The sequence below is a fragment of the Channa argus genome, chromosome 14, assembly GCF_033026475.1.
Source record: "Channa argus isolate prfri chromosome 14, Channa argus male v1.0, whole genome shotgun sequence".
Taxonomy (NCBI): Eukaryota; Metazoa; Chordata; class Actinopteri; order Anabantiformes; family Channidae; genus Channa; species Channa argus.
The window spans coordinates 10,415,986-10,438,269 of record NC_090210.1 but is presented as its reverse complement, the minus strand read 5'-3'; the positions used below and the strand labels follow the sequence as shown (position 1 = coordinate 10,438,269).

Genomic DNA, 22,284 nt, shown 5'->3' with positions numbered 1-22,284 from the left:
AATCAGCTATTACAATTCTACAGTTTCCATGATTTTTATGTTACTATTTTGATGTCACATTTACTCGAGGCAAAACAGTTAACCTTCAATTATGCTTATTTTCTACTTTAATTTTTTTAAAGATATATATATATACAATTTAAAATAGTAAATGTTTCGGCTATTTTAGCAAAAGCAAAACTTTCAGCCCTTTCAGCAAAAACACTTTTTTTAGATTTGCTTGGAAAATCCTTTCAGTGCCGAAGCATTGACAGTGCATTTTCTTTTTGGACATGCTTTTTCTAGTTATTATTATTATTATTATTATTATTATTATTCCTTCCAACTTCCGTAGGTTTTTTGGCACCTAACTACTTTACCATACTTTTCAGCTATAAACACCCCGTTCAAACTTTAAAACATCCATCTTATAAAGTACACTATTGCTTGTATACAGCTTTTTAAATATCTTTTGTACTTATTAAGATTTTTGTACTTTTAAAAATCTATGATGTCATCAACATCATATAATCTCTTTTGAAGTTTTTGCCTTTGAGGTTTTTAAGGTTAACAGGCTTTGATGTTTGCCTAACAGTATATAAGAAAGCAACACTTCGTTTCAGCTGTTTCAGCATAAACAGTTCAGCTTTTTTTTCACCTTTGTTTGGAAAATCCTTTCAGTGCCATAGCATTCACAGTGAATTTCTGTTTGGAAATGATTTTTCTGGTTTAAGAATAAACCTCCAAGTTTCCACATCACACATAAGCATGACATAGTGTGCAACAACTGGTTGTAAAGTAGTTGAGATGTAACAAATCATGCTTTGTAGTCTCACTTTAGGTGAGCCGTAGAAGAATTTACAAAACTCTTGTGAAAAAAACCCTTCTATTGTCAAACTGCACATTGTGGTTGTCAGGTTGTGGTTGTCAAGTTGGTTGTCAGAGTAACACAAAGGTAAACACATTTTGAGTGGACAGAGATCGTAATTATTATTTTCTTGCCATTCAATGAATGTATTTTCCAGTTCTGGTGTGTAAACACATTTCTTTGCAAAATACTGAATTTGTGGCTAATTCGACATTTGCTCTTTTAATTCGAAAGGTGAACCGGAAATTATGTTTCTAGCTAAACATTACTGAGGAGTCCGTCTTCTCCGCTTCCTCCTGCTTGTGCTGCTTTCTGCTGAGCTGCATCCGCAAAGCCAAGCGCAAATCGTAGCTACATGTCCGATGATGCACTGAGGGTGGTTTTTATCAAACACCACCCGCTATGCAGTGCTGGTGCCCAGTGCACGGTTTTTAGGTATCAGTGTGTTAGGACAGACAGTGTGCAGACATCAGGAAGCTGAAAAAAGGAGAACTGTGAGAGCAGGCAGACAGGAGGCCACGGTTTCCCCCCCCAAACACATACACACATCACCACGGTCTTGATGGTGATGTATGCAAGGAAACCAACAAGAGTCAGCGATGGGTAAATCAAGCACAACCCGTAGCATTTTAAAGTATGCGTTGGGTTTTCCTGACATTTTGATTTCGTAGGTCGGTTAGTAGTGCTAGTCTGTAGCCGTTAGCTGTCACTGGTCTCAGTAAGCTAACGCAATTAGCTATGGTTTCCGGATGTCTTCCGTAGCTAAATCGGCAAACGTTAACGTAACGATAGCAAACTAATAGTAAACCCCGCACTAGAAGGATATTTATGTATCGTTTAAGTATATTTTAAAATATAGTTTTGTTCCTGGTAAAAAGAAGGCGAAAACAACTGTTGCTAAAATGGCAAATCAAGCTAACTTAGCTAGCTCATCGGCAGCTAATTAGCTAGCTAGCGAGCTAAGTAAAAAGATAAAAAAGCAATTAGCCGTGAACGTCTCAAATAAACGCCTTTTCTGTGTGTCTCCACAGGTGCAATGACAGAAGGGATTCACAATCCTATCAGGTGATGTTATGGAATGATGCTTTTTTTTTTTTTTTTTAAATGTCACCAGTCGTTACTCTTATTTTAACATAGCTAATAATGACATCTAGCGTAGCTTTTAAAGCAAAGTTTTGTCGTTGTCGTTTAGAAATGCGTAAACCCTTATTCAATAATGGTATCGCTCGACGTCATTAGGAAATACTGAAAATTTTAAATACATACATAGAATACATTTGTCTACATCGTCTAGCACAAAATATTCTATAGTAACTGCCAATGTGACAGTTTTTGCTATGATGCAACTGTATGTGGGTAATGAGGTCAACTCTTCAGGTTAGAATACTCTTAATATTAATAAAACCAAATCCAATTCCCTGTAATCTGTATAACAAATTGAAAACATCTTCTGCCTTGCTAATGTTGTGTTTTGACACTTAATGCATTATATTTTCTGGAAAAAAGTATTGTGTGAACTGTCATCAAAAAAATTACTTTAATCAATTTAAGCCTTGGCACAGCCTGACAATTAATGTGTGTTTTGCAATCTAGACCCATAAATCCCAGCCAAAGAGCCAATCCAGCACCCTTCACCGTTACGACAAGGCGCGTGATGGCTCATCAGATCCCACACCACCATACAAGATGCTGCGACGCTCAGACGAAAGTCCTGTCAGCAGACACGGAGAAAGTGCAGGGCATGGCAAGCCTAAAACCTCTCACACTGTTAGAGGAAAAAATGGTAAGCTCACATACATGTATTGCAGGTAATGTCTTAAAATGTTGTAAGGAAAACACAACAGCTTCGTCCTGCAATAACCTCAGTCAGATGGCTGAGGCTAAGAATTGATTTAGAAATGTCACTTGGTTTTTGTGTTGATCTCTGGCATACTGTGTTGACTTTTTTCATATTTAACACACAACAAAACTGAGCACACTCTGGACAGTATTACTACATTCTCACTGCTACACTTAAACTATAACTTAAACTATATTGCTTATAACCAAAGCACATGAAAAATGAAGTTCCTCACCAGGTCCACACCAATCACGCTGGACTAAATGTGATCCAAATAATTTGTCTTGGATTCATCTGACCAAAGGAAGTGCTAATTTTTATCATGCTTCTTTTCATCTTCTTTATTAAGGTTAAGTATGTGGTTTTTGGATACTTTGTGAGCAGTAGATTTCTTTTTGCGTGTTGACTTTATACAATGTCCTGTATATGTATTCACATAGTTGTACTGTGGCTCTAACTAAACCTAACCACTGCATCAACTCTGTTTATGGTTAGAAGCTGATGATGCTTGTGTACCCTCTCTCATCTTTATCAGGTCTCAACATCTGGTTTCTCACTTGTTTAGGCAGTTATGCTGCATGGAGCCATGTTGCAAATCTGAGAAAGATGCAGTGTTTACAGATTCTTTAATAAATAAATGTAAAATAATTATAATATTTTAAAATATTATTAAATAAAAATCAAACAGGCCTAGTTACTTTTGTTGCATTGAGGTTGTACTTAGGCATATTTGTTTTCAATATAGTCTAACCTGTTTGTTTTTAGATGCAAGATTAAATGTTCCCACACAAAATATAAATGCAATTATTGTTTGATACTGCAATTATTTAACTTGTACTGATATTACACAAGATGTTTGAATTTTGATGCATTGATGAGACATTAGTGCAAAGTGCAAAGTTGATAAATGGCAAATCATTAGCCTAGGTTCTGTGCTGATAAGCAAGATGAAACTTAAGATTTGTTATTTTATATATATATATATATATATATATATATATATAGAGAGAGAGAGAGAGAGAGAGAGAGAGACTTATATGTTATAAGGCAAAAAATGTATTTCTCAGCTATGGCTGTGACAGAGGCTTTAGTCCTCAGCAGAACATTGTGTGTTTTCACTTACTTGATAAATGGCTTCATTGCAGGGACCAGCGGCTCTCCTCAGGAGAACTCTCACAATAACAGCTCCCATCACGGATCTGACTCGCATGCGACTCAGAGCAAGCCTGCAGACAGGGTAAGATGTTGTCCAGTGTTATCTGATGATAATACCCTCAGCCTCTACTATAGAAATTACCGTCATGCTACTTTGGATGCAGGGTACATAATATAGGATGAATGGTATCATGTCGAGACATCTTTCTCTGTGCAGACATTTTTTTTACCAAACTCAACATTACTAAAATCTAATCTTTATGTAACAAGCTCCCTCAACAGAGGAGATGATCTGATTAGATTTTAAACTTACTGCTGAAAGGGTTGGCTACTTGTCCTGGTGAATAAGAGCCTCCTTTCTTGGTTGTTTTGTTAAACAATAAGGCCCAAAGCTCAGTATTTAGTATTGTCTGGTTTGACCCTTAATTATTACCATTATGAATACATGCAGTCTGAGTTTAACTTAGTATAGGTAACAGATGGTGTTGAGGCATGTGGTTGTTTGTATCAAAGAGCAGTCCATATAAAAAAAATGCTTACATTTTTTAATTAGAAAAAGGTTGCCAAAAAACATGATATGAGATTGGAGAAGAATTTTTACAGAGGAACACAAAAATGGAATAAGAGACATAGTCACTTTTAAAGTTAAACTTTAGCAAGAATAAGTATAAGGATTATATTTTGCTGTTACAGCCTACTGATAATATTTCTGCCAGTTCCTTTGCTTTGCTTACATATTAACAAGCCCTGCTTTACCTCAGTAGTTTGATGTGTTATAAAGTTTGCAAAGTGAGTAATGTTTATCTAAGAATATATACTATCGATATGAAGTAATACTGTTTCATTTGTCTGTTGCGATTATTTTTATTATACAATAATGGAATGATGCACAGAGGGGGACGTTTTTGTTGTTTGTTTTTTGTAGGCTAACTTGAACGTTACTGTCTTCGTGGTTCCCTTGTCACAAGTCAGTGGGATTTTCCCATTGGCATTTAGATTATTGCAGTAAATAAGCTCTATGACAAACAGAAGTTTATGATACTTGCACGTTTTGTTCAGCAAGATAGCCTTCACAGATGAACACCAGTTTTGTGATTTTCTTTTCTTTGTTTTTTTGAAGCTTAAACACAGTTGCCAGAAGTAAAAAGCTATTGTTAGGCTTTAAATAAACTACACTACAGTCGCATGATATTAAGGTGACCACCACTAAACTTTCAACATTTATTTGAGGTAGCACGAAAAACCTTATAGTGACCGAATTGGTGATCACGAGAGTTACAAACCTGACGAGGTGCTAAACACTGATTAGTGAGCAGATGAGTCACTGTCTGCCTGATGACCTCTGATGTTTCAGACAATCGCTTTAGTTCCATTTAGTCACTTGTTAGATATCCAATTTTTTTAAGTCACATGAAAGCTCAAAACAGTGCACGAGGGGTAATAATTGATGAATTATGTTTGGGAATAAAAATCCTTCGATCTCATCTTAACTACACAGCTTATTTCAGACTTTTAAGTGCAGAATTGCTAACCAATTTCCACATTTCAAGACTCATTTCAGGGGAACTCCATTTTGCATGTTTTGGCCTATTTTTGTTCAAATTGTTACTTATTACATTGTTGCTGAATGTTTTTTAAACTGTGCTTTGGTTCAGATGTTGTAATTTTTAAAGCCCTTTAGATACCATCCACTCCTTATTTGGCAGAATGTGAAATTCGTTTCACAATATGTATAAAGTCAGCCTCTTGTCATCTTTTCAATGGTCTTGTCTTTTTCTCTTTAAAATCTTATGTCTCATCTCTCTGTGCACCAGGACCCAGCAGATGACTGGACCGAGCACATCAGCTCCTCTGGGAAGAAGTACTACTACAACTGTAGGACTGAGGTCTCCCAGTGGGAGAAGCCCAAGGACCTGTTGGAGAGGCAGGCTAACACACAATCACACATACCCCTTTTCTCTTGAGCCAGTTCCATGACTGGTTCAGCATTTGCCTACATTAGAACCAGTTCTATGCGTCTTGTCAGCATTACAACTTTTGGCCAGAAAAACTGGGGCTAACAAATTTCACCAACTTATTGCTGGTTTAGAAACAAGAACTTGTGCCCTAGTCTGAACAGAATATCACTAAAATAGCGCACAGTGTTTTAACCACAGCCTTTCATTTTGTTCAATCTGCTTCAGGGAACAACGACAGAAAGACTCAGTCAAGATGGCAGCAAACAGTTTCCCCAGGGATATGGACTACAGACAAGAGGCCTTGCAGGACGGACAAAGCTACAACAAGTCAGTTGACATGTGTCTAAAGTGTGAAACTTTGCTAAAAGAGTTAAAGGATTTTCAGAACAATCATGTTACCTACTGTTCTGCATCAACACTTGATATACAGAAAGGGTTTTCTGTTGTATTTTTAAACTGTAATTTTAGTTTTTAGGAAAACATCAAAATTTACATTAAGTTCATCTGGTCTGCTTGTCTCCACAGAGACCACATCAGGGGACCAGTCCACAGCATCCAACTCTGCCCATTCCTCCTCCTCCTCTCAGAGCCTGAACTCTGCTCCCAATGCTTTAGGTTCCACCCCCTCCACAATGCCCTCCTCCTCCTCTTCCTCTTCCTCTTCAGGGCAGGTGCCCCAAACTGTCCAGTCTCCGTCACCAGCAATGCTGCTACAGGACCCAGCCCTCCTGCACCAGCTCCTTCCAGCGCTGCAAGCAACTCTGCAGATGAACAACGGCAGTATGGACATGGCTAAGCTCAATGAGGGTGAGAGCACTTCCACACACTGCTGTCACTGGGGTCACTATCAGCTACTACATAAAGTGTTTGATTGTTTTTCTGGTAATAACATTTTGACAAGTGTGAGACATTATTTTACATAAAAAGACAATATCACAGTACCGCTCTTGGGGAGTTCATTGCTGAGATTCTGAAAGTTTGTTACGTTTTACTGACATGGAGACAAGAATTCATGTACGAGCAAAAATAAGCAATGAATCGACTGTCAAGCAGCCACAGATAATGAAGCACTCAAAATGAGAAACTAATATTATTAGAGAAAATGACTGCAGCTGTGTCAAAGAGCCTGACAGAAGAGTAAATTCACATTGTGATAGGGGGAAAGCTGCATTTGCCCTCACCGCCTCCATTAGGGTGCTTATGGTGTTTTTCAATTGTGTGGTTTGGTTTCTTATAGCAGCTGCTGTATTGATTTTTAAGGAAACTCCAGGAGCACACTTAACATGTTGAGAAAGACAAGAAAGAAATGATGGCAGTGAGTTACAGAAGCTTGTGGGACAGATGGAGGATATGACATCATGAGTTTGGCTCTCTATACAACAGCTTGGCTTCACTCAGCTTTTGACACAGTCCTGCATATATGGCAGCCTCTACAAACTAGCTTGTGTCAATAAAGGATTGCTTTGATTCTAAATGAATCCAGTTGCCCTCAGTCAACATATAGATGCTAAAACTTCAGTATATGTAGAAAGTTTTCACTGCATTTTACTTTGTCCATATTTTTTTAGAGCCTTATTTCAAATTGGACTAAATTCATTATTTACCTTACAATTCTACAAACAACACCCCATAATAACAAGATGAAAGAAGTTTGTTTGAAATCTTTGCAAATTTATTAAAATGATATACATAAGTACATCACTGCCTTTGCGCACTACTTTTTCTGAAGCACCTTTAGCCCCAATTACAGCCTCGTCCCTTTAAGTATGATGCTACACATGAGCAGTTGACTGGCTGCGGTACAATGAAATGTCTATTCAGAGCATTAGGGGCAAAATTTGTTACAAAATTTGTTCAGAGCTCAATTTGAAATGAAGAAGTATATCACCCAGTGGAGAGGTGCATTTGGTTGATGTGTTTTATAATAGTTGGAAAACAGCGGAGACCTTTCACACAGACGACTAAGCTAAGGCTGCAGGCTGATAACTAACCAAGGGTGGGAAAAAAGATTGATTATTTGATTTAGCGTCAGTGTGGTGAATCTGGACATTACATTTATCGAAAAAAATGACTAAAGTTAGCCTTTAATGTCTGACAGTAATCTTGTGTACACACCTATTTACAATTGCTTTCTTGCCCTTCCATGTAAAGCTGACTTGAGGATGACTTGGTTGTTGTTCCAGTTGTTTTTCCTGGTGAAATGATAATTCAAATGAAGCACCTCCTGTGGTTGGTGAAAAGATAAATATTTCCACTGAAGTGTTTCTTGCCTTCACTGTGTTTCTTACTGGACTGTCTTTGTGCACTCACCTGTTATTTGCCCTTGCTCACTCACGTGTGTGTATGTGTTTGTGTGTGTGTGTGTGTGTGTGTGTGTGTGTGTTTCCTCTGTCTTCCCTGCAGTCTTGGCAGCTGCTGTCACCCAAGCTTCCTTGCGGTCTGTGCTTCATAAGCTCCTCACTGCTGGACCTGCTTTCAACGTCACTGCTCTGCTCTCAGCTGCTCAGCACTCCAACCAAGGTACGACCTCCTCGCTCTTTTTCACCATCTGCTACACAAACTCATTTCCCTTTTTTCTCTTTCTCTCCTTGACCACACAAATTTTTTGAATTTCCGTTTAAAACCTTATACGTTCCTATTGACCTGTTTCTGCATGATGTGCAAGTTAACGATGTATCTTGCTTAAGGGGGGTTTTAGATTGAATACAGCAATGTGGAAAAACTAGTGCTAGTTTAGTAGACCATTTACATTATGACAGCAAACTTGCATTTAAAAGATTACCTAACTTTGTGTACATGCTGTATAAAGCTGTTTTGTAAAATTATCTTTGTTAAGCTGCCGTAAACTGTATTTTTTTTTTTGTTGCTGTTTTTTTCCCCCCCAGCTCAAATCACATTTAATTCAAGCAAGTCATCATTTAGACTAATTTGTACAGTGGTTGGACGCTAATGTCTTCAGTCTCAAGCTGGAATTATACTTCTGCATTCTGCATATGTGTTTCTTTTATACTTGGGTGGCAGATGTACATGAGTGTCACATTTAGCAAATTAGTATTTATAGTTGAACAGAAAGTAAAATTACTTCTCTAAAAATGTACTACACTGAGTTGTGAATGGAGAAAAGTAGAACAAAACGGGCAAGTTGTGTTTATATTTTCTTATCTTGTCTTGTCTTTATTATCGTCATTGTTCTCATTTTCCTTTCTGTTTCAATACCGCTGCCAGACTCCATGACGTTAACCAATTAGCTCGTATTGGCCTCTGCAAGCCATTACCCACAATTCCATTCTCTGCATAAGTCCATGGAGACATATATGCATATCAACTGAGATGTATAATTGTGCCTTTTAAGGTCTTTACACACTCTATGCAAATTAGTTAGTGATTTTACATTAAAAGTGAATTTCGCCATGCGAAACAGCAGCGTGCTATTTTCACCACGGGTCGATCTTTCCAAGTTTTGGCCAGTGACAGGAGTGCAACTGACCACTCAAGATGCCGCTTGTTGGAACGTCACTCAAACATTCATCTAATGATCTTATGTTTAGAAATAAACCTGCTTAACAAGTGAGTCCGCGGTTCGTAGTAAAGATATGTTAATTTATGTTTGTGCTGGACAAGACTAGTAAAGTGTTCAAATATAAAACTCTGTCTGATACTTTATGCGAATAGTTGTGAGTTAGCCTTTTGTTTGTTTGTTTTTTCAGACTGATGTGGTTACAAAGCCCAAACTGTATGTATGTACATTAGGCTGGAACAAAGCAATGTCAAAAGTTCATTTTAGAAGTGTTAAGAAAGAACAGATTCCAGGTGCAAATGCTGTGCAGCGACCTTTGTGTATGTGATCAGTGTTTGTGTAAAGGGTAGGTGGGGGCTTAGTGAAATAATTTTATTTTGGTATTTTTCTCAAATGATTTAGCAAATTTGTTACACGAGACAAACCGTAATTGTATTGGAAAAATATTCATATAAATATTAAATATTGTAATAGACTAATGATCTTGCTCAGCCCTAAAATACAGTTTTTCCACTCTAGAGTGGAGATACATTTTTGTGATAATTTCAACAAGTATGCAGATAACTTGATGATGCCCCAACCCAACACGGTTTTCTATTGTATGTCTTCTCTAGCTCAGCACTCCAGTCAGTCTCCTGTCTCACTGACATCAGATGCATCATCACCACGGCCGTACGTCTCCCCGCGGAACGGCACACCACAGAGCAACCAGAAATCCCTTCTGACCGTGCATCCCAGCAGCATCACATCCTCACAAACAAGGGTGAGCAGAAGAAACACAGAAAAGTCAGCTTCGAAGAATAGAGAGAATACACCTCCTTGCTCATGACTAGAACCCTCTTACTTCTGTCCTTCACTTTGTTATGACTATGAAATCTTGTCTTACTGTGTGTTATTTATTTTCGTCTCCTTTACTTCACTCTGCAGGGCAGCATATCTGCAGCTAAGCAAGGACCGGCCCCCCTGCCTCAGGGTGCAGAGAAGCGTCCAGAAGACCCCAGAACTCACCAACAGAGAAGGTAGTTCAAGTTCAAATAACTTTAGCAAAGAATTGCTTTTTTAGTTGAAATAGTAAATTCAATTCACATACATAAATGTAATTAAAGCCAGTTCACCTAAATTAGACTCATTTTCAGCAAATGTGCTCCACTCAGTTTACATAGGGACCAGTTTAAAAAAGCAACACCACATATGTTTTTGACACCCGAGTAAAGTGCTAAAATGCCTGAGTGAGGATGTCTATTCACCCAGGTGTTTTCAAAATATTAGCACCAGTAATATTTGAGTTATTCTGAGCTGTTTACTAACTGGGACAAATTACAGGTTTGTACAGACTCATTTACAGTATGACTAAATTGCACGAGTTAACTGTCATCTCGCTCCAACAGCCAGGAGACTATGTGTACAGGATCAAACGTACCCGGTGCCGCATTGCCCCATGGGTCCTCTGGCAGCACCAGCCAATCCCAAGCTGAGACTCCCAGCTGTTTTACTCCCACTCTGGCAACTCATTTTGATGAGAGCCTCATCAGACATATCCAAGGGTGGCCTTCAGAGAACACTGAGAAACAGGTACAGTACTCAACAGACAAAACATCTGGCTGGGTAAGAAACTACTGCTGACTCTGTTATGTCACAGTGCTATGGGTTTTCGTGTCTGTGTGTGTTTTGTATACACATTGCCAAGATGTTTAGTTTATGTGATGTTTCAGTCATGTTTAAATCACAAAACCAAGCCCTTTTATTCAAAGTATGTTGAATTGACAAAGTTTTCGTCTCGTGTGGTCAGGCGGCTCGGCTCCGTGAGGACCTCCACAACATGGGCAGCTTGTACATGTCTGAAATCTGCACGGAGATGAAAAACCTCCGCTCCCTGGTCAGAGTGTGTGAAATTCAGGCCACGCTGAGGGAACAGAGGTGAGGCAGAGACATGCATCAGTTTTCTTGTAATACACATGCATCCACACATTAATTCATTAATACTGTACATATTTTTCCCCTCTACTAAAGAATCCTGTTCCTGAGGCAGCAGAGCAAAGAGCTGGACAAGCTGAAGAACCAGAACTCCTATATGGTCTGAGGACCTAAAGAAAAAGGACTTGGACTGGTGGATTTACAGAATGATGGACAAAGAGAAATGGACATGGATGGCAAGCTGCTTACAGCCTGTTTATTTTCCCTGTAAGAGCATCTGAGAAAAGCTGTTAAGACAGCAGCTGGTGAGCAGAAGCTCCATCATCCTGAACAAGGTTTTTTTTTTTTTTTTTTTTTCCCTTTCCTTTTCCTAAAAATGAGTTTTTCCAGTCTCACTTCATGAATTGCTCTCACTGAAAGGTGAAACTCACACTGACACCAAGTCGGACACTTGAACAAAGTGGACATAAAGGACCTGAGGCTCTTTTCAAACAGCACCTTTTTGGACTGTGAACCTTGGATTGTGTGTATTTTATTGGGTTAACTTGTTTTCTGGTGTGTTTTGATGTGTAGTGTTCAGGAAAACATTCATTCTTTGAAAAATAAACAAAAACATCTCGTAATAATTGGTGTGACGGTTTAGGAGGGATGAACAAACTTGTTCACTCCACCAAACTTCTGAAATGAACTTAGTCATCCATTGAAATGTATGGATTCAATGGCAGTGATGTTACTAATGTTATTTTTTTATTCACTATACTCGTCAGTGGTTTTGCCATGCCAGTACATCTTCAAGCAGGTTTTACATGTCACGAGATTAGCAAAATCCTTTGGGCCAGCCTTTACTTAAATGTGCTTCAGCTGTTTTGTCCCAGTTATTGGGATTTGGAGTTCCAGTGGTAAAAAATTTACTGCAAAGTTGTGGCTAGTAATTTCAGACGCACGCCAGATGTTTCAAAGCCATTCTGAAAAAAAGCCTACATTATTGGACCTATGGTGGCTGCTACTACATATGAAGTTATATTCCTTTGTAACCCTGCTGGCTGGTTTCTCATCTCTTCTGCTCTTTTAAATTTTATTTTATTTTTTTGGTTTGTTTCTCTCCCAAAACCAATTGGGGGAATATTTCATTCCTTGTGTGCAGTGTAGCAAGAGATTGTGTAAAAGAAAGAATTGGAAAAGTGGCTGGATTAATAGTCAAGTAAAGCTATATTATTTTACATGATTTATTTTGTCCTTGTAGTCATAATGATAAAGATTGAACGGAGGTATTTAGTTTTGTTTCTACAAAAACAGTTGTTTTTCCTTCTTCATTTTTGTTCAGCTGTTACGGCTGCACCCCTTTTTATCTACTGACCTGCCTGATATGGCAACTTTTTTTTTTTCTCCATTCATTATGTGAGGGTATACCTTTTTATATGAACATCACATTAAACTGCAGTCGTACACTTCTACACTCATTTGTCTCTCAGCTGTTCTTTGTCCTTAACTAGTTTTTACCACATCTGATGTGCACACAGTTTAGGGGTAGGGGTTGGGGGGCTTTGTATTCCATAAGAGAATAAAATATTATGCCACACCTGCTGCTTTATTTTTGTGTCATACTTCAGTTGTTATTGACTTTAGTCATTGATGTGTGTCTGCTGATGATATTTACAATCTAGAGGAGGCTTTGAATGATGGCTTTGAGTAATGTGCAGTGGGATCAAACCATGCTCTTAATTTGTCGGGTGTCTCCATAGTCCTCAGGGTTTGGGGTCACTAGTGATACTTTACTTCAAGACTATTAAAAGATTTATGGGAGGAAGTTGATGACCTTATGTAGAACAGCTCATCCTCTGTCCATGAGATGATGATAGTCAGCAACATTAAACTGAAACTAGTCTATTGCATGCATAAGAGCACGAGGCAGGATACATTCTAAGTTAAATTCACTTGTTATATTTCTGGACTGACATATGATAAAGTAGAGACTGATAATTATTATTTTTTAAAAGTTAAAGAATTTCATTGTATGTATGAAGGTTGACTTTGGAGCTGGACACCTCAGCAGCTTTTTCCTGCTTAGAGCTCCATGATGAGCTTATGGTGCTTCGATGAGCCATAGCACCAATACTATTTCACATACAGAATGTCACACCAAAAGCAATGATTGCGAATTGCAGCTCCACAGATGTTTTTGTGTTTATATCAAATTCTGAAGGTAAAATTAAAGGTAGAAAATGTAAATATGAAAAGGCTCTAAAAGGGCCCCACAAAGGATTAATATGTCAGAAACAAATATCCCTTTTTTTTGGTTCCTCTTAGCAACTGAGCTAACTAGAATGATACCTTACACACAGCCCTTTTCCCATTTTTTACAAAATTAATTCTTATTTAATGATTAAAAGAATTATACCAGGGGAAGTAAATGGCACAGTACAGAGAAAGAAGAAATAATCCCGATGAACTGTGTCTTGTGGATTTTAAAAAGACATGTTAAAGATGGCACTGACTTTTTCTGTGCTCGAACAACAAAAGTCCTATTTACTTTCATCATCCTAAAGTGAATCTCAGAGACAGACACAAGTCAAAACTAGAGGATAATGAGATGTGTGAATTGTGTGAACCTAATACTAGCAGCCCATTTGAGACTTGCGATTCTTTTAAAATCCTCTTCGACTGATTATTTTAAACATTTAGATTTATTATTGTGTATTGAAAACTTCCCCTTAATTTCATTTATTGCCAGAGTCATACAACAACCGAACCCACACATTGGGTTTCCTTATTCTTAATGCAGACTTAACTAAATGTGTCTAATATAACTGCTTCCTTTGTGCTCATGTACTCTCCAGTCAGCCTGGACACAATAGACTTTACGTATTTCATTGATTTAAGTTTATCTGAGTGCCAAAGATAAATTGTTCAAGTTTATGCTGACCGGCTCCCCAAACTAACATTAAGATAGTCCATTTTTCGAAATCGCTGATTCTTTTATGTGGTTGTGAGTGATGACACTATTTAGTTTGTATTCTGTGAGTGTAAATTATACTTCCCTTCTGAGTGAATACGTTTAATCAGATGGAGTCCTATCAAAAGCTCTAATATTTTCTCACAGAAAATATTTATGCAGACACACTTCACCCCTGGTCTGCAGCTTGTGCATCACTGAAGCCTGGTCTAAGTTACCATCCAGACAGCACGCAGAGTGCAGTACGTACAATACACATCAGCTAGCACAGGATCTGAGTTTGCTAGTTCTCCCTGCATGACCTCAGAACCCTGGGTGCTGCTGGAAACATCAGTGTCTCCTATAATTACATTTGAAGTAGAAATTAATTATTTGCTCAGGGGAAAAGAATCAGTCCCTAATCCTGTGCTTGAAGGTCTTATTTTTTTTTTACCTAAACCATCTGAGGATGTGCTGACAAACGGACCATTTGCATATTAGAAGGAACAGAATGTGGATCTTAGTCGCGCAGTGCCATCAGATACAGCTTAGGTGAGAGCAGGCCAGGGGTCTTTGGGTTCTTCCACAGTGTCATTTGCTACCAGAGCCTTTTATACCTGAGGAGTCTCAGCAGGGGCTTCAGCCGCCTTCATGAGGCAGCCATTGCATTAGGTTTTCTGTGTGAGCTTCATGATGGTGCTATAGAACCTGCACAACTTGCAACTAACTTTTAATTGCTATGAACGTAGATCCAGAAATGCTTGTATATTATGTAATATGTATGGTACTTTTTGAGATTCCGATCCAGTGTCCTGCTATAATTACAAATATAATTGCAAATATGAGATCACTGATTCTTTGCTCTACAGACGTTTTTCTCCACACCTTCTGTGAAAACTGTTCCCTCCTGCTAATGTTTATCATCACTACAGTGTCAGCAATGATGGCAGAATCCACCATTAGTACAGAACTCTCCATTATAATTCTTCTTTTTTTCTTATTTCCTTTCTTTTTTTTGACCATAGGTATCAAACACTGCTAAATATTAATGTGACCGTGAGGAGAGAATAATGATGGATGTACTTGTAAAGACCACATCGTGATGTTACTATGTGAAGTACTTTGTTCAAGGCCGAGAATAACCTTTAATTACTGTAAAATGTGTGTTTAAACATAATGAAAATGACATGGGATGGGACAGAAAAAAACTTGAACTTTTACCAACATGTTTCATCACTTTATATTACAAGGGTCAACTACTTTCCTACTGCCAGCAGGAATTTTAAATTCTATCAAAGGTACTCTGAACAAGATATTGCTCCGTTTGCCCACGAGGCAGCTCAGAAACATCAGATCATATATATATATTGTTCCTGAACTCTGATAAGCTTCACTGTCACTTTATATAGCAACCAGTATTTCTCTGCACCAGGTGAATGATTGATCCCCTTCACTTTGTTCCTTCAGTATTTGCATCTTCATCTCTCTCTTCATCGCTCTTCTTCATTTCTGGGGATTTTGGTTCCTCCTCACACTGAACCTCAGTCAGCCTCTCACTTAGTGTGTGAGACATAGTGGGCAGTCCCCATGTCCTGTGGCCCCTTTAACCACCAGTGTCTTTGGTGCCAATAACTGTACTATATTTATCGCTGTCACTGGTTTTATTTATGGGTCCATAGAAGGCAGCTGTGAGCTCAGTCATTAGCCCTGTTTTTCTATTTGTTTCTCCTTCCCCCTTCCCACCTTTACCCACCTCTTGTCATCCAGTTTGTTCTACTAATTTCATCTTTCTTTCATTTTTTTTCCCACTCTTTCCCTCCGTTCTTGTTATCCCCACCCATCCACTGATCATTTACACCCCCAAGACTCCCTGCTATCCTTCCACTATCATCACAGCCAGAAGATATAAGTTAAAGTGATCCATCAAACCCAACTTAACATAAAAGGAGGGGGTTTGGCTTTTGTTGACTTTGTAAAACTTTTGATAAATGATTGGCTGATGGCCAGTGCCTTTTAAAGCTCACATCATTTGGCATGTCATTGAGACATGTGAGGTGTGACTAGGATTTGTCTCATTACACAGACTCTCAAATGTAATACATCAAAGATTTTTGCACACACTATGTTTAACGGATATTTCTAGGCTAGAAATGATGATTGGTGGATTGAGTGTCACCGATGGGGGTTGGCAGTCTTGTTGGAAACAGTGTATGTTTGTGAGCTATAGCTGATATCTAGTGATTCAGTATCCCAGGCTTTCATCTCCAAGATCACCTTTGCAATAATATTTAACAGAGGTACTGAAAACGTCTTCAGAACATTTTGTTGAGTTCACTCCCAGAGATCTACTATAATATTTGTCTTTTTGTGACCTTTGAATCAAAACCAGTTACATTTATGGGGTTATTAACTTGTGTTGTCAATCAAATCTGATTAAAACTACAAACACCAAAGCCTCATGAAGTAAATTGTTTGACCCAATAAATAAAACCTGAATTTTAAAGGTGCTATAATATATGATAAATGTTTGGGTTTTTTTATGTAGCAGTCGGTTAATAAAAGCCCTTAATGCTTGTATCAAGGTTGTTGCTTGTAAACCCACCGAGAATTATCATCGCACTGCAGTTATGTCATGCCTGTCATTTTTGGCCACAACAGGAAGCTGAAGATTCTAAAAATACACTGTTCACTACTTAACCAGCAGTAGAACAAAGATAAAATGAGCAACTAATAGAATATTTTGCATTTGAAGAGACAGATATTTCCCCCTGGAATTAGTGGAGAGCAAGGTTACACTCACACTTGCCAGGTGGCCAGAAACACAACTCCAGATGAATGTTAATGTTGCTATGCATCTGCTAGATGTGTTTATATTTTTAAAAACAATTTTGTTATTTATACAAGACATTTTTCAATTATTTTCTTCTGATGATGTTGATAAACTGTAAGAGTACATGAAAGCAGCGCAATAACGGCATCAATATCCCCCCGTTTTAAATGTTGATGGCTTTTTTGCTCCATATTATGATTGTGTTGCATAACCAGGACCACATCCCAGTAAGAACAGCTGTGAAACAATCACAGAGTTAAGGTGCATTTGAAAGGACATCTCAGCATAATAAGAGAACAAGATCTGCTACAGAGGTGCTCTGCATTTTAGAGAAGGAAGGATGTCATCACGCGTCAGTCCGACCTGATATAAACCTGCTTATTTATACATTTACCTCTGTCCTGATAGTGGAGGGGATACAGAATACAAACCATGCATATATAAATACTAATGCACATCAGGCAAGATATTTGTCTTGAGTCTCATTATTACTTTGAGAAACTGTAAGAACACAAACTCGCCACAGGGGAGTGCTGTAAGGCCGTGGTCAAACCTATGGATTAGTTTTCGTGACAAACAAGCTCCTCATAGGCTGCTTTGATCCAAATGTGAGTCTAACACACATCCATCATAAATTACTGTCTGGCATACATGTAGACATTAAATTAAACCATTGAATAAAAACAGAACTATTTAGTTGTACGTCTTGGTATTTGGCCTGAGGGTCACTAATAGTCCTAAAGCTTTCCAAAAAGGATTTTCTAAATACATTAATAGCTTGTGTGTATTAGAATATTGTTCTATTTCTTAATGTGTGGTTTGTGTCCTTGTGTTCAGTAGATGGAAAGAGATTGAATGTCATGTGAATCTGAACAGTGAAGTTGGAAACTGTAGCATTCTCTGGAGGCAACTTAGGTTGCTGTGGATGTGGCTCACACCTATTACTACCTCTCTCACTCTCACATGATTCATGGTCTGGGCTTATTGCAGACGGCATTAAACAAATTAGGAACATTAAGGAAGTTACTGAAGCAGCCAAAATAGGCACCACAAGGCTCTGACTGGGAAAAGAAGGTTGGATGTTTTGGTCCTTTATTGTAGTGGTTAAGACTGTTTACTTGTATGGTGTAGTTTTGTAGCTATTTCATTGGTAGTTTGAAGACAGTTGGTGGCAATCCCTCTAGTCTGTTGGAAGAAAACAATTTCTTAATAGGGCTAAGTTACATTTGTTCAGTGTCAATGCACAGCGTAGGTGTATAGATGTGAACTCCTGGAAGTGTGTGGGTTTAGAAGGGAACATCACTATTACCCATGTAGGTATTTGACCCAGCTACTACTTCTGTTGACTAGACAGGCCTGTCTGTGCTAATGTTGTCTAAGTCCATTATGTGGATAGTTGAAGGTTTTCTAATCTACTAACAGTTTAGTGCTAAAAGACAAGGGAAAAACAAAACAGTGTTCGTGTAGCAGGTTGGAATATTTTACTGTAACAAATTTGGTAGTGTGAAAAGGGGATAAGATGTGTGGCATTTTCTACAGTCGATGTTATAAAAAGTGTTAAAAAAAAGTGTATTTTGTGTTTAGTAGTAGCTCCAACCTTCCCCACTTCCCTATTGTAATTTGAATGTGGCACCAACCCATAAGTACTGCAATTACTAAAAAGTCCTTCAAGACCTGTTTCCACCATCTGCACTGAGCCTTAAGACACCCAGTGAGAACCAATAAAGCCATTCCACCTCAGGCCAGGATCATTTGTTTAAATCATTTTAAGATGCCTTAAGGTGACCTTAAGTTAAAGCTTCTACACAGGTACAGAAATGGATCCAAAAATACTACAACATTGTAGCCCACAGCTGGACTGTAAATGTTATTGCTTAATAACAATAAATAGCAGAGAAATCCTCAAAGAACTTGGAGCACCATCGCACCGGCCCAATTAGCCTTCTGACGACAATGGCCAGTTAATTTCATGCTAAAACTATTGCTGTTTCAAATAGTTCAAGCACTTTTGCACAGCTCGTGTGCTCCCACTTGGTTAGTGTGACTAAAAAGAGCTTGACTTCTGGAATTTAAAAGTGCTTCATCAGCCAAAACTATGCTGCCTCACCAGTGGACCTTCTTCTGCTCTGATGTGCAAAACGGGACCTCCGTGGCTACAAGTGGTAGTTCCAGGAAAGAAGTAATACGTAAAATGCAGTGTATGTTACATTCAGACAGAAATTCAGAAAATGCAGTCTGATCAGTATCTGGTTTGTGTTAGCTATAGTTGCAAAACCTAAGATGGCAGACTTACTCAGTGGTGGATCACAAGAATTACACATTGTAATTAAAGACGGTGCCCAGTCACTTGAGTAAATGTCTTATTCAGAGAACTGCTTTTTGGGATTTTGTTTATTATTTTATAAATCTGTGTGTCTACGGGTCCAATGACGAGCTAATCTTTTAAGTGAACAATGAAATCCAAGTCTGTGGAGGTACAGAGGTGTTTTTCTGGTGCTGGGCTCTGAACTTGGCAGCAGACTGTTGAGTGAGCAAATGTGAAAGCAGTAAACTGTCTCACTAAGCACCCAATCATATTGCAGCATCACTGTTAGGGTCATGACATCACCCTGCATACTCCTATCAATAGTTTAGACATATTGTTAACAGTTGCCTCTGGCCTCTGGAGAAATTTTTTTGTTGCAGTGCTTGAATTTCCTCAGCCAGTGAGTTGGTGCAGAAGGGGCTGTAGTAAAATCAATACTCCATGCACAGAGTTTAAAGGACACTCAAACAAGTGAGAAGAGAAAGGTGTATAATACAGATTAAAGATCACTCTTTTTAGCAACTAATGTTACTAATGTTACCACCAAATATGCCAATGTATCTACTTTAAACTAGCACAATCCCCCTGTGTGGAAAGCTCATCCAAGTCACTTATTCCAGTAGCTTTGTCCAGTTCTCTGTCAGATTTGGGGAAGTATATGTAGCCCAGACATTGTTACCGAAGCATAGTGTGCATGAAACGTAAAAGCCTTTTCTCTTCTAATGCTAAAAGTGAAAACACGGAGGTTGAGAATGTGGACGAGCATGTAAGTTGTTTTCTACCAGCTGATGGGGCCCAACTGCAGCAGATAAAGCCTGCAGCAGGCAATTATAGCTGTCAAAACTGATGAAAGCTGGTTTGATATGTGAAGCTGCTTTTGTCTCTCTGTCTGAAAGCAAGGACCTATTGTTTCAAAAATCCATCCATCCATTATCTGTAACTGTTAATCCTGTTCAGGGTCACTGGGGATGGAGCCTATCCCAGCTGTCATTGGGCGAGAGGCAGGGTGCTTGTTGCTCAGGTCTCCAAAGAGACAGACAGACACCCATTCACACTCACATTCACACCTACAGGCAATTTAGAGTCACCAATTAACCCGACATAACACTCCAACACTGTGCTGCCCTTTTTAAAAAACTATTAGAAATTGTATAAAATCTTCTGCTGGTGTCATTGCAATTTGCCATACAAGAATTGTGGCTTAGCACAGTCATTTAAAGAAGGTTGTGTTTTATTGCTTTGAATTCAGCTTTTGATTTGGAAGAGTGAGCGATTTCTTCTTTCAAAAGTTAAACGCTCTAGATATAAAACTAGGCACGTTTGTGTGTGCAAGTGATAATATTACAAAACTGACTAACTTTTTTCATGAACACTGTATGTCATGAGAAAAATAAATATCAATGAGCTGTGTAATATGCGGTCCAATCAGCAGCTGCCCTCCCTCTTTACAGTAAATGGATTAAAGGTTGATTGAAGGCCCACAGCCAGTTGTAATGGTTCTATTTGGTTTGGCTGTGGCGTTCAGTATGATTTAAGAGCTGCTAGAAATGAACAGATGTCTAACACAAAAGATTTAAAGTTTTAAGGTTTAATCAATAGATGGTTTGATTTAGGAGTCAATCAAAAGTCCTGTTGTTTTGACTGTGCTTCACGGCTCTTGAGCAGCTGTGCTTTGCCTTTCTACTTTGTCTTCATTCAACTTCTTTTGCCCTCCATCTTTAACTTTGATCAAATATTGACTGAACTCTTTACCCCTTCCTCCTCTTCTGAGTGTGAAAAATTTAAAAAATTCAGGTAAAAATTCAGGTAAAATACATTTCAAAAAACAATTGGCACTTGGTCAGAGTAAAGCGAGCCAGCAGGCTGTGCAGGCTGTATTGATGACACACTGCCCTCGACTATGAGAATCAATAGTGCTACTTGCAAACACGTTGCCTGAGTGGTGATTTGTACTCTGGCAAGGTGGAACCAAGACCTAAGAGTGTAAAGACAGAAAATGGTTAAATAATTATCTGTCAGATTTGCTGTTTTGTGAATCTGTGCTTTCTGATCATCGGACAAAAACACTGTTAAATGCTGATGCATTGTGATGTGTCTGTGAAGTCTTCTCACCGGTAACCTTATTCTGACAAGTATGGATTAGCATCCTGTGGGGATGCCAAATAACAGGCTTGCACAACATTAGTTTCCTAAAGCCAATTTGATTGCAAGGACCACTTAACGGGACAACAAATCACAATGCTGACCTGCTTCTGAAGCAGTCCCTGACCTTTGACCTGTCAGATTCAGTGTGAGCATGCAAAATGAAAGTTAATAAATGGGAGAAAGGCTTTAGGATACTTTTTAAAACTAAGAAAGAAAGAAAATGCACTGTGAATGCTTCAGCACTGAAAGGATTTTCCAAGCAAAGCTGAAAAAAGCTAAACTGTTTTTGTTGAAATAGCTGAAACAAAATTTCACTTCCTTACATACTGGCTCTTTGCAATACAGTGAGACAATTCGAAACCATTGTGTCAGTCGGTTAGGCACAAACACACACATTTGAATCAAATGTGATTTCAGGGAAAAAAAGGAGCAATTTAAGATGGAACGAGCCACATTTTTGTAATGATACAGTGATAATCAACTGAAGTTTGTACTCTTAATGACGGCTGAATGCTCAACTAAATTAAGTATTGATCTTCAGTGAGTTCAGAGCCTTGCAAAACAAATGTGCATGTGTGAATGGTGGTGATAAGGAAGAGGAATGGGTGCTTAGTTTTTTATTTATTTCAACAGTTCCCTAATGCCTCTGATTTTGTTTTCATATCACGTGATAAAGACAAACAATAAATAAGGAGCTTAACGTAAATTTTGTTGTTGTAGTTGTTCTTCTACGTCCGCTGGTTTTCCTCACGTAAAAGCAGTCTGGTTGCACAGGTGCAGGATTTACCCACCGAAGTTCCAAAAAACATACAAACCACAATGAGTTACAAATTGGCTAAGT

At 38.4% G+C, this 22,284-nt stretch overlaps 1 pseudogene; it reads left to right on the top strand.

Annotated features, from left to right (window-relative positions):
- Positions 1 to 1,116: 1,116 nt before the first annotated feature.
- LOC137098506 (WW domain-containing adapter protein with coiled-coil-like) lies at positions 1,117 to 12,810 on the top strand (annotated as a pseudogene).
- The last annotated feature ends 9,474 nt before the right edge of the window (positions 12,811 to 22,284 follow it).